Consider the following 10,792-nt stretch of genomic DNA (forward strand, 5'->3'; position numbering starts at 1 on the left):
CACTGCCTAAAGGCAAGAAAAGAAGCTGCTCCGATTTTCCAGATTGCAGCCCAAAAAGAAAACCCTGCTGACCTAAGTCTTCCTGCCTTTCTTCTTCTCCACTTTTCGCCAACCATCCATGTTCGGAGGGGAGTCAATAATGGCTAGCTGGTTTTCCATCGTACACATTGGTTGCTCCTTATCTGAATCCGATCCTTCAGGGCTGTGACTTCGTTTATTACTACATGTTTCCATCTGGGTCTCTTGTTCCTTTTCCTCATTTATCTCCTTATCCTTATTGTCCTGATCTTTATCCTTTGCTAAATTTTGTTCTTCTTTCTTTGTTGTAGTTGCCTTCTTATATACTGCATCTATGTTCTGCCATCCTTTCGGCTTCCTTTTCTGTTGCTTACTCTTATTGTGGTTTGGACATGCATTGTACAGATGACCTGTTTGTTGACATCCCCGGCATCTAAAGGCAGTATTCTCATAGTCCAGGGGTTGTTTCCACTGTGTATTATTGAAATTCAGAATGATGCTCTCAGGTAGTCCTCGGCTGAGATCTACCTCAACGCATATTCTGGCAAAAGTAAATATTCCTTTTATATATCGGTCTCCATCTATATTTAACATTTTCCCCAGGGTATTTCCAATTGCTATTAAAACCTTTGAATGCCAAAAATGTAAAGGGGGAATATGTAGCCTAACCCATACTGGCATCCTTGATACCACCATGGTGTTGGCATCAAAATCAGGAAACCAAGGGACAATGAAAAGTCCAGCACTGCCCCAGAACCATGGCCCTTGGTTGAGAACTGTTTCCTTTTCTTCTTCTGTCTCAAAGCATACTATAAAAAACCCTTTTGGGTATAGGTAGATTTGGCAATTTTTTGTCCAAACCGAGTAGATCCATTGATATAGTGCATCAGTTCTAGGCCAAAAACCATTAAATCTACAAATGACTGCTTTTTTCTGTAAATCTGAATGTATTTCTTTTACCTTTGGTATTTCGATGGAGATAGATGGGCTCTCCGGTAGTTGATCTACAATGTACTGCCCCGGAGGTTCAGTGACAGCTGTGGGGTTTTTTCCTTTGCCCTTCACTGCTTCCTTAAAAGACCCTTTGTTTTGCGAGCTAGTTCCAGCGTTTTCAGCTCCACCTCTTAGTCTCATATTGAGAATGATTGTGGAGCCTGGCTTGATGTTGTATTCTTGCATGGTTCTGCATTCCTGCAGCGATCTGCCCTCATTTAACAGGTGTTGTTCCTCACCCGGGTAGCCAGTCTGATCGGCGATCTTGTTCTTCAGATCTGAGACCCTGTCGCTGTCATATGTCCAGATCACGCTTGTGGTTCCTTTTGGCGTTTTTACAAAAATTTGGAATCCTGACCTGGCAGTCTGGGATGGCTCGATTCTAGGCATATCTGATTCATCCGGCTCCCTATTCGAGAGAGATTCCAGATCTCTTGGATTTTGTTGTTTCCTTCGATTGTTTTCCGGATCGGGTAGATCCAGGCCAGATCTGGGATTTTTGAATCTATTTTCAGTGGGGGGAAGTAGATCTGCTTCATGCAGCCCTCCTCCGTTGATTTCTGCATTGATTCCTATGGGAAATGCTGCCGATCCGATACCCACAGCGCCCAGGTCCCCTTTCATTTCTCCTCCCGTGTCTTTATTCTGAGTATTCAGCTTCCCTGCGTCTTTCTGTAAATGACTCAACCAGATCCGTGTTATGATGGGCGTAAGTGCTGTAGTTTCTTTGTTGGTTCTCTGATTCAGAACCCCCCTTCCGCTGTGGCTGAAATAAACCGCCAGCGAGAACGCATATGGGTTCCGGGCATAAGCCCTAGCTCCAGACTTCGATTCTTCCCTGCCTGTTAAGTCTTTCCCTGCTTGCTGAGCGAGAAGAAGGGATGCTGCGGCGGCCATGAGAGCAGCTGTCGAAACCTGCGCGCGTCCAAGAGTTTCCTCGCTCCCTTCCCAATTCGAAAGTATTATTGTTTATAATTTCAATATTACTTTCCATTTATTTACCTTTATTATTTTCAGCTACATTTAAATGAATTTTTTCTTTTACGAAGAAAATAATTTATGATCCAATTTATGATCATCACTTGTATCACATGGACCATAGCGCAAAAATTTAATAATATAAACTATAAATAGAATCAAGTATTAACCCTTTTCATGTTTGGAGCTATGTTACCCAAACTGCTGTTTGGTAGGTTTTTAACTAGGATGAATAAATCTAGTGAATAAATTAAGAGGATTTGAAAATAATTCTTAATTTAAATTAGGGGAAGGATATATCTATATATAATTTTAATTTTAAGATTAAATTAACATATAAAACATTTCTTTACCTGAGATAAGAGACCATTTCAATTAGGTAATTTTAATTTTAATTTTAAGATTAAATTAACATATAAAACATTTTTTTACGTGAGATAAGAGACCATTTCAATTAGATAAGGTTAAGGCTAAATTAATATATAAAACGTTTTTTAAGTGAGATGAGAGACTATATTTTAACTAGTTAATGTGATTTTTATAGTTTATAAAGGTGTAGATATTCAATTCATTTTTAGATTTGAATCTTACATTAAATTGGTATAGTCATATAATTAAATATCAATACTATATATTGCATCATATTTTAAGAGGAATTGGTTATAGGTGATATCTTTGCAAATCCTTACACAATTTTGGGTGACCTAAACTATACTACTTCATTGCGGGAAGTATGAGATTCAAATCTGCATCTGAATCCAAAGAGTGTTTTTTTCAGGGTATCATCACTAATTTTAGTCTAATTAACATAGAGTCAATCAAGCTTTTTGCAACTTGGAGTAATGATTGTACAAATGACACCGAAGCTTAAAAAAGAATCGACCAATTCCTCATTTTGGAATTCCTATGGAATTCTAATTGTGATTTTAAATATTCTATTAAAACAAAGTGTATTCCTAACCATAGGCCCATTCTCTTCTATGACCTGGGGGTAACTCTAACTCTTATTTCTTTCATTTCAACTGCTCCTAGCTATGAGAGTAGGATTAGTCTTCTTTTATTCATTCTTTGTGGAGGCACCTAGCTAACTGGGAAGATTCAGCTTATATGGCCAAATTTAGGAAACTCTCCAAACTATCAAGCATATTTCTCGCACATGGGCTAAGGCACACTAAGAAAATTTATACAAGGAGCTATTAGAGGTGGAAAAGAAGCTCTCTGAGATACAAAGTCATTTGAATCATGGTTAGTCTATTCGATTTTCCTTTAGGAGATGTGCTCCCTCATAGAAAGATGACATTTTCTTTTGCTGTTGGAAGAAGAGAAATGACACCTCAAAATTTGAGCTATTTGGCTTGAATCTAGGGATATATATAAAAAAATTCACCAATTTACAAATTGTAGGAAGTTAAGGAACCAATTTGGGAGACTAAATCCAAAGACAAAGCCCCTTTGCATTCCTTCGAGGAGAAGGTAGAGGCATGTGCTTGCTAATTTCAATCGCCCTATCATGCCTCCCCTAGGTGCCCTATAAAAGACATTCTCTATGTGGTCTCCCTTTCTCCTCCACTATCAATGAAGAAATGAATACATTTTTGACAGAGGATGTTATAGACTATGAGATTTTAGAAGCTTTGAAATGTATTAAAAAATCCAAAATCTTAGGACTAGGTGGATTTCCGGTAAAATTTTGTTTGGGCTTCAATGACCTCTTAAAAGATGAATTACTAAAGGAAATAAAGGAATCAAAGGATCAAACCAAAATCTCAAGTTCAATCAATGCAACTTTTCTCTATCTAATCCCAAATATGCAAGAAGGAACAAATTATTATTACCTTATTGCATGCTAAAATATCCTATACAAGCTTCACTCCAAAATCATTTCCATCCTTAGCTCATATATTTCACATAAACAATTAAGATTTCTGTAACACTCCATGTTACATGGAAATTTAACTTGTGTTATTGTTTTTACTTATTACTTTATTTTATATTATGACTTTGTCATCAAATACTCGATAAAGAACATTAAAGAATTATGGTTGGGTGGCCAGAACATTTTTACAAGTAATGAATATTAAGAGTTAAAATATTTTGACAAGAACTGAAAGAAACAGTTGTTAACCTCCTAAGATAGTTAAGGTGGTTACTCACCTATCTCCTCAAAGAAGGAATTCGAGGAAGGCCTAGGGGGTTGGAGAATGGAGGAGAGGAAAATATCAGATTGGTCAAGAGAGCAGAATACTGCCATCAGAAATTCCTTGAGATGGGTGGAATAAACCAGTGGGAAATCTAAGTATAGTCATAAAGGTATGTGACTTGATATTGGACAGTTAGTCTTGATGCCCCAAGATACAAGACTGTGATAGACCTGATAACTATTGTTTGGAGGAGGAAGAGCTCGGGGGAGAGTTTGGACATAATTGTCAATATCACGACTCGGTGGTGAGATCTTCCTGAAGAGGAACTATAAGCTACAAGGCAGTGAACATATAAGTACCTAAACTTTTATATCTTAATGATTAATAAGAAATGGTGTTGTTAGTGTTGTTAGATGATTATTAACAGATGAAGTATTATAAAGATTATGTCTATGTTAGGTAATAAAGAGTCATCTATTATGTGTCTTAGACTAGAATGAATTAAACCATGTAACTGAACAAAGAACCACTACTATTCTATGTGTGCAATAATTGCAATCTAGACAAAATATAATTCAAATAATGCATGAAAAGCATGAATTAAAAACCCAGAAATCTCTCAAACAAATGCATGAGGGAAAATGCATACTTCATACATTAAAACAATGTCGAAAGTCAAGGAACCTTTCACCCTAGGGTCAAGAGCAAATCTAGTAATTCCCATAAATATTAACCAAACATCATTGTGGAGTCAATGGTTTGGCTATACACAGACAAGTCCCAACAGAACGTGTTGTTGTAGTCTCCACATACTCATAACTTAATTAAATAAGAAATGCACAGACCTTGTAGGGAACAGATACAATTGAGACAGTCAAACATAATAAGCATAGAAGTTCAAACTAAATTCACGATATCATCCATTAATTAAGGAAAACATTACATTCAACCCTGCCATTGACACAAGGTTCAACTTTTGAAGAAATTACCAGCAAAAATATATTATGCAGGAAATCTTAATTCCCATAAATATTAACCAAACATCATTGTGGAGTCAATGGTTTGGCTATACACAGACAAGTCCCAATAGAACGTGTTGTTGTAGTCTCCACATACTCATAACTTAATTAAATAAGAAATGCACAGACCTTGTAGGGAACAGATACAATTGAGACAGTCAAACATAATAAGCATAGAAGTTCAAACTAAATTCACGATATCATCCATTAATTAAGGAAAACATTACATTCAACCCTGCCATTGACACAAGGTTCAACTTTTGAAGAAATTACCAGCAAAAATATATTATGCAGGAAATCTTAAGTTATACAAGCAAACAAACCCTCAGCTCATTTAATCGAACAACCATGTATTGAATTGTTCCCATAGTGAACTGTATCTAACCTCTGTTTACATTTTAGTTAAAAGGACAATACATTAATCCTTATACTAGGAGGGATTCATAAATTACAAGCACAGTTGGATTCCAAGCCACTGCTAAAAACAAAGATTGGGTTACCCATTCCAGCCCTAGGCATGAGAGCCACCAGAACACAAGCACCCAAGAAAGCCAAGGAAAGGCCTCAACCAGACAATATCATGCGAAACAGTGAGACAACTGAAAGACTTGCGGAATGATAAATCTGTCATGGGTTCAGTATTAAAACCAACCTGGAAGGCAACATAGATAGAAAAAGAATGAGTACATTACTCTTGAGGTTGGAGTGCTAAGAAGGTTTGGCGAGAGGAGGTACTTGAAACCAAAACTAAAACGATGTTAGGACGAACCACACCAAGCAGCAGTAATGATTGGTAGATAAAACTGAACCAAATTGTTACCTGTGAGGTAGATCTGGAGTCGCAAAGCACACTTGCACTGACAAGCCAAGAACCTGGGGTTAGACTCCGCTCTTTTCTCTTGGACAAAGACATAGACCCAAAACTTTTCTGGTATCATAGTCTTTACCTGAGTGAGGATAAACATTTCCGAGATCACTTCCATTGGAGGATAAAGAGCAGACATAAGTAGGAACCAATTGCACAATTCAACACAGTTTGGTCAGAACGCTTACTTGTGCACTTAAAAGAGAAGGAATGAGTGATATTAACAATAACCAAACCTGAAGAGAAAAACTGTGCATAGTTACCCGAGGGATAACATATGTTGCAGCTCGCTAGTGAGTAGGGTTTAGATAGACAAAGTCCCTCATCGCCATGGAGAACAAATTACTTAGTTGTAGAGAAAACAAATAGAGGTGCGGAAAACCCAAATGACCTCGTTCGCGGCACGGGGCAAGGGAGTTGATTACCTCAACAAACCCTTGTTGCCAAGGACCGTTGGATCCTCAAGTCGTGATTGTGCTGTGCAGGAGATGCCAAGTGTCCCGAGATATCAGATCCTTCTAGAGTCGGGAACCGAAGCATTAAATCACCATGTTTAAATGTGTATTGTGTGCTGCAGGATTTTCTTTAAGTCGAGAAATTCCATAAAAACCAATGTACAAACCAATGAACCGTGTCTTGTCAACCTTAAATTCTGTGCACTGCCATGAACCGTGTCTTGTCAACCTTAAATTCTGTGCACTGCCAGAGTTGGTAGTATGGTAAAATCATGTTGTGAAAATTATATAACAGTTGTCTATAACGCGACTTTTTGAAAGTCTTTTCGGCAGGTTTTTCCGGTCGAAATCCTGCAGGAATTTATTGGAATCGCAAGTTTGATAGCTAGTTTCTGCACAATGAAAGCGTCCCAGGGGTTTTCGAGGGTGCTGAATCCAAATATGCAGTTAAAAAACCATTTTAACGGCAAGAAATCAAGATTTAACCTCAATTTCTTCCACCGGATTCCGTCACCGGAATCTCCAAAAATTCACATTATAGACAACTCCAATTATATATATATATATAATATTAGATTAATCGTAATATTTGTTACAATTTCTCTAAAATTAAAACATCTTAGATGCAGTTATTGTTGCACGAGAAGTTATGCACCATATACAAATATCAAAATCTAGAGTGATATTCCTCAAATTAGACCTTTCAAAAAACTTCAACATGATCGATTGAACCTTCATTTGACTTCTCCTGATTGAAAGTGATATGTTTCTTTTCATTGTTAGTTAAATAATGAGATGTATCCAATCAGTTACCATAAAATTGTTATAATATTAAACTTGTATGTTATAATATTAAATTATTAGTTTTTAAATTTGAATTAAATCATCTCATATAATAATAATAATATTTAAAAAATTAAATTTAGATTAATTAAGTAATTGATATGAAATAATTTAATGTTGTAAAAAATAAATACCTTTATATAAAATATATTAAAAAATTCAAATTTATTTAAAATTTGAATTGATAATATTAAATATAAATATATATTAATGAAGTGGAAAGGCATGCTTATTTTATATTGAGCTTTATATATGGGTGGTTATAATTGAAAAAAGTTCATTAAAGGAGACTTAATATATCGGGCCTAACCTCAAGGGTATTAAAGAGATTTGATCTAGTGACATCCCAATAGGCAAGGTACACCTAGTGACCTTGCAATAAGCAAAGTACTTAGCAACAAGCCCTCTCCACCAATTGAGCTATCCCTTGGCACTTAGATTGAGACTTTTATATAGGTGATTATCACTGGAAAAAAAAAGCTATATGTTAATCTTTTTAGCTCTCAAATTAAGTACAATTTATAGTTAAATATTTTAGTTAAAATGATTTGGTAGAAAATTTATTTTCCCAAATGCATAAACCTCATATTATTAATGATCAATTTATAATATTTATGAAATAATTATATCTAGAATAATATTTCTTCATAATATTTCAAAATTACCCATTCTCCCAATATCATTTTAGTGCCTATTAAAAAAAAAAAATTAAATATCATTCTAATACCTTTTCGAAAATAAAAAAATTATTATTGATCCATTTTATAATATTTATGAAATAATTATATTCAAAATAATATTTATTCTTAATATTTCAAAATTGTTCATTCTCCCAATATCATTCTAGTACCTATTAAAAAAATTGTTATTAATCTATTTATACTATTTCTAAAATAATTATATCCGGAATAATATTTATTCTTAATATTTCAAAACGAGTCGTCTAATAAGGTGGAGGAATTGCTTAGACGGTTAAAAGTGGCTGGAATCCAGGTAAAAAAAATTCAAAAAATCTTGTAAATGTAATGTTTGAATCGTGATTTTGATGGTGGAAATGGATTCAGCACCATCAAAAACTTCTAAGACACCTAAAATTTTGAAGTTTAACAACTATAACTTGGATTTACAAAAATCCTTGCCAGATTTTCCCTAAATATAACCGAAATTTCCATAACTTTCCGAACAACTCCTCCCCCTCTTTAGACTACACGTTTCAAAATTTCTCAATGTCCCAATATCATTCTAGTGACTATTAAAAAAAGTTATGGATGGATGATTAGTCGTTTTGAACTGGTCAAACTTGACGTTTGAATAAAAGCGCATAAATTTTTGTTCATCGCATTCCCACGGAGGGGCCAGCTAGTTGTGCCACAGATGATGACTGAGCTGGTATATTTACGAGGCCGTCGTTACACTTGAACGAGAAGGGTAATATTCCACCAAAAGTCTAACTATATATAACACATAGTTATGGTAAGGAGGTGAAAACGACAATCTAAAGTTGAGTAAAGTAGCTTTAGATTTAGATTATGTGACATAGGTGCTGTCGGTCAAAACGGCAGGTACACAGGATGACAAAGAATCATATGATCAGTTTGATCATCCAGATGGTAATAATGTATTACGGTGGGAACAATTCAAATTGGTAATAATGTATTGCTGTGGGAAAATTCTATGGAAAGCGTATGGAAAATCAGCAAATATGGATAAATTAATTTTTTTTTGGGTATAGGTAAATTAAATAATCTAAATTTAAAATTTTTTTAAAATTTTAGATTTGGCAAAATTTAAAAAAATAAAAAAATTATTTAATTTATTAATTAAACTAAGCATATATAAAATATAAAATATAAAATCAAATGATTACTCATAGAGAAGATTCTCCATATTTAATCAATTTAACATCAGTATATTATTGTTTAAGAGCTTTAATCTCTGGTTGCATGTACTCTCTCAATGTAGGAAATGCACATAATTTGTTAAATCTGGAATACAAACTTTCATCTCATAACTCCAAGAAATCAAACTAAACATCAATTATTCAGAGACTAGGAATAAAAAAAAAAAACAGCTATTGACAACATGACAATGTGGCAACAAGAAGAGTCCTTGTTTATATAATATGGGAGAAAAGGTCGAGCCTGTTAATCAAGTGTAGGAAAGAATAGTACTAAGTTAACCGGCCTAAAGAGCAGCAGAAAATAGTGGGTTAAGAAGAACTGAGCTTGTTTATGTAATGTTGAAAAGGTCTAACCAGATAATTTAGTGTGGGAAAGAATCGTACTAAGTTAACCAGCCTAAAGGGCAGCGGAAAACAGTGGATTAAGCGTAACTGAGCTTGTTTATGTAATGCTAAGAAAGATAAATTCATTTAATTAATTAAAGAGGAGGAGGCTAATAACTTGCAAATAATGTAATGTTTTCCTTTTTTCATTGTTTAACAGTGGGACAAATATGCACTGCTGGAAATTTTTCATTGCCGTTTTATGAGTGAGTGATCATAATTTTCTCAGTTTGATCCTTTCTGTGACGTTGAATTTTATTTTTATAATTCCTATATATGACATGACCAGAGCATGTTATGTTATGTTACATGGTTACATTAAGAGGTTGACTTGTATTTTCTATTAAATTATGATATTAAGAGGCTCAATACAAAATTATGTTGCATTGTAATATCAAGATATTGACTCCAACAAAAATTACATAAAAGTATTATATATGACAACAATCTTATATCACATTATGAAATTAAGGGGTTGATCTTAATACTATATTACGTTGCAATATAAATATTTTGGTAACTTTTTTATGTCACATTGAAACTATGGTTTACCATCTTTTCCAATGGATGATTATGGTTGGTAATATTTAATTATGATTAAGTATGTTTGACCATTGTTGTCTTTACTACATCGTTAAGTTCAATATTATGTCACATGTCATATTATTTTTAACTTGAATATTATGTCAAATCTCAACATTAAAGGGTTGATTTATATTTTATGTCAAATTATAAAACTGTGATATGGTTAACCTACATAAAATGTAATATTGAAACATTATGAATGATGACAACGTTATAACATTAAGAGGTAGATTTTAATACTTAACATTATGATGCTAAGATATTGACAATATTTTTATGTTGCATTGTGGTGTTCATATTGGTTGATTTATGTTGAAATACTACATTTCTTAATAATGATGTTGCATTGTGATGTTAATTAAGGGTTATATCATATATGATTTTTCTCATGGGTTATATTGGATTGCGACATTTCTCAATGGTTATGTTGCATTATGACATTCATCTTGGTTGACCTATGTTGAATTACTATGTTCCTTAATTGTTATTGTAGATTTTGACATACATTGAGGGTTAGGTTACATTACAATATTTCTTAAGTCTTATGCCAACTTGTAATATTCCTCAAATAGTGTGTCTCATTGCAATATTCATCTTCATTGACTTATGTC

The 10,792-nt window shown here is 34.0% G+C and overlaps 1 long non-coding RNA gene across 1 annotated transcript; it reads right to left on the minus strand.

Moving 5' to 3' along the window:
• Positions 1–5,516: 5,516 nt before the first annotated feature.
• On the minus strand, positions 5,517–6,292 carry LOC149149616 (uncharacterized). Its single transcript, XR_016262316.1, has 2 exons — positions 5,970–6,292; positions 5,517–5,801 (listed from the first exon to the last, which is right to left on the minus strand). It is a non-coding gene; the product is annotated as an uncharacterized LOC149149616 (long non-coding RNA).
• Positions 6,293–10,792: the final 4,500 nt, after the last annotated feature.

This window comes from Pinus tabuliformis, chromosome 9 (genome assembly GCF_031772625.1).
Source record: "Pinus tabuliformis cultivar Carrire ecotype Pingquan chromosome 9, CPIR1, whole genome shotgun sequence".
Taxonomy (NCBI): Eukaryota; Viridiplantae; Streptophyta; class Pinopsida; order Pinales; family Pinaceae; genus Pinus; species Pinus tabuliformis.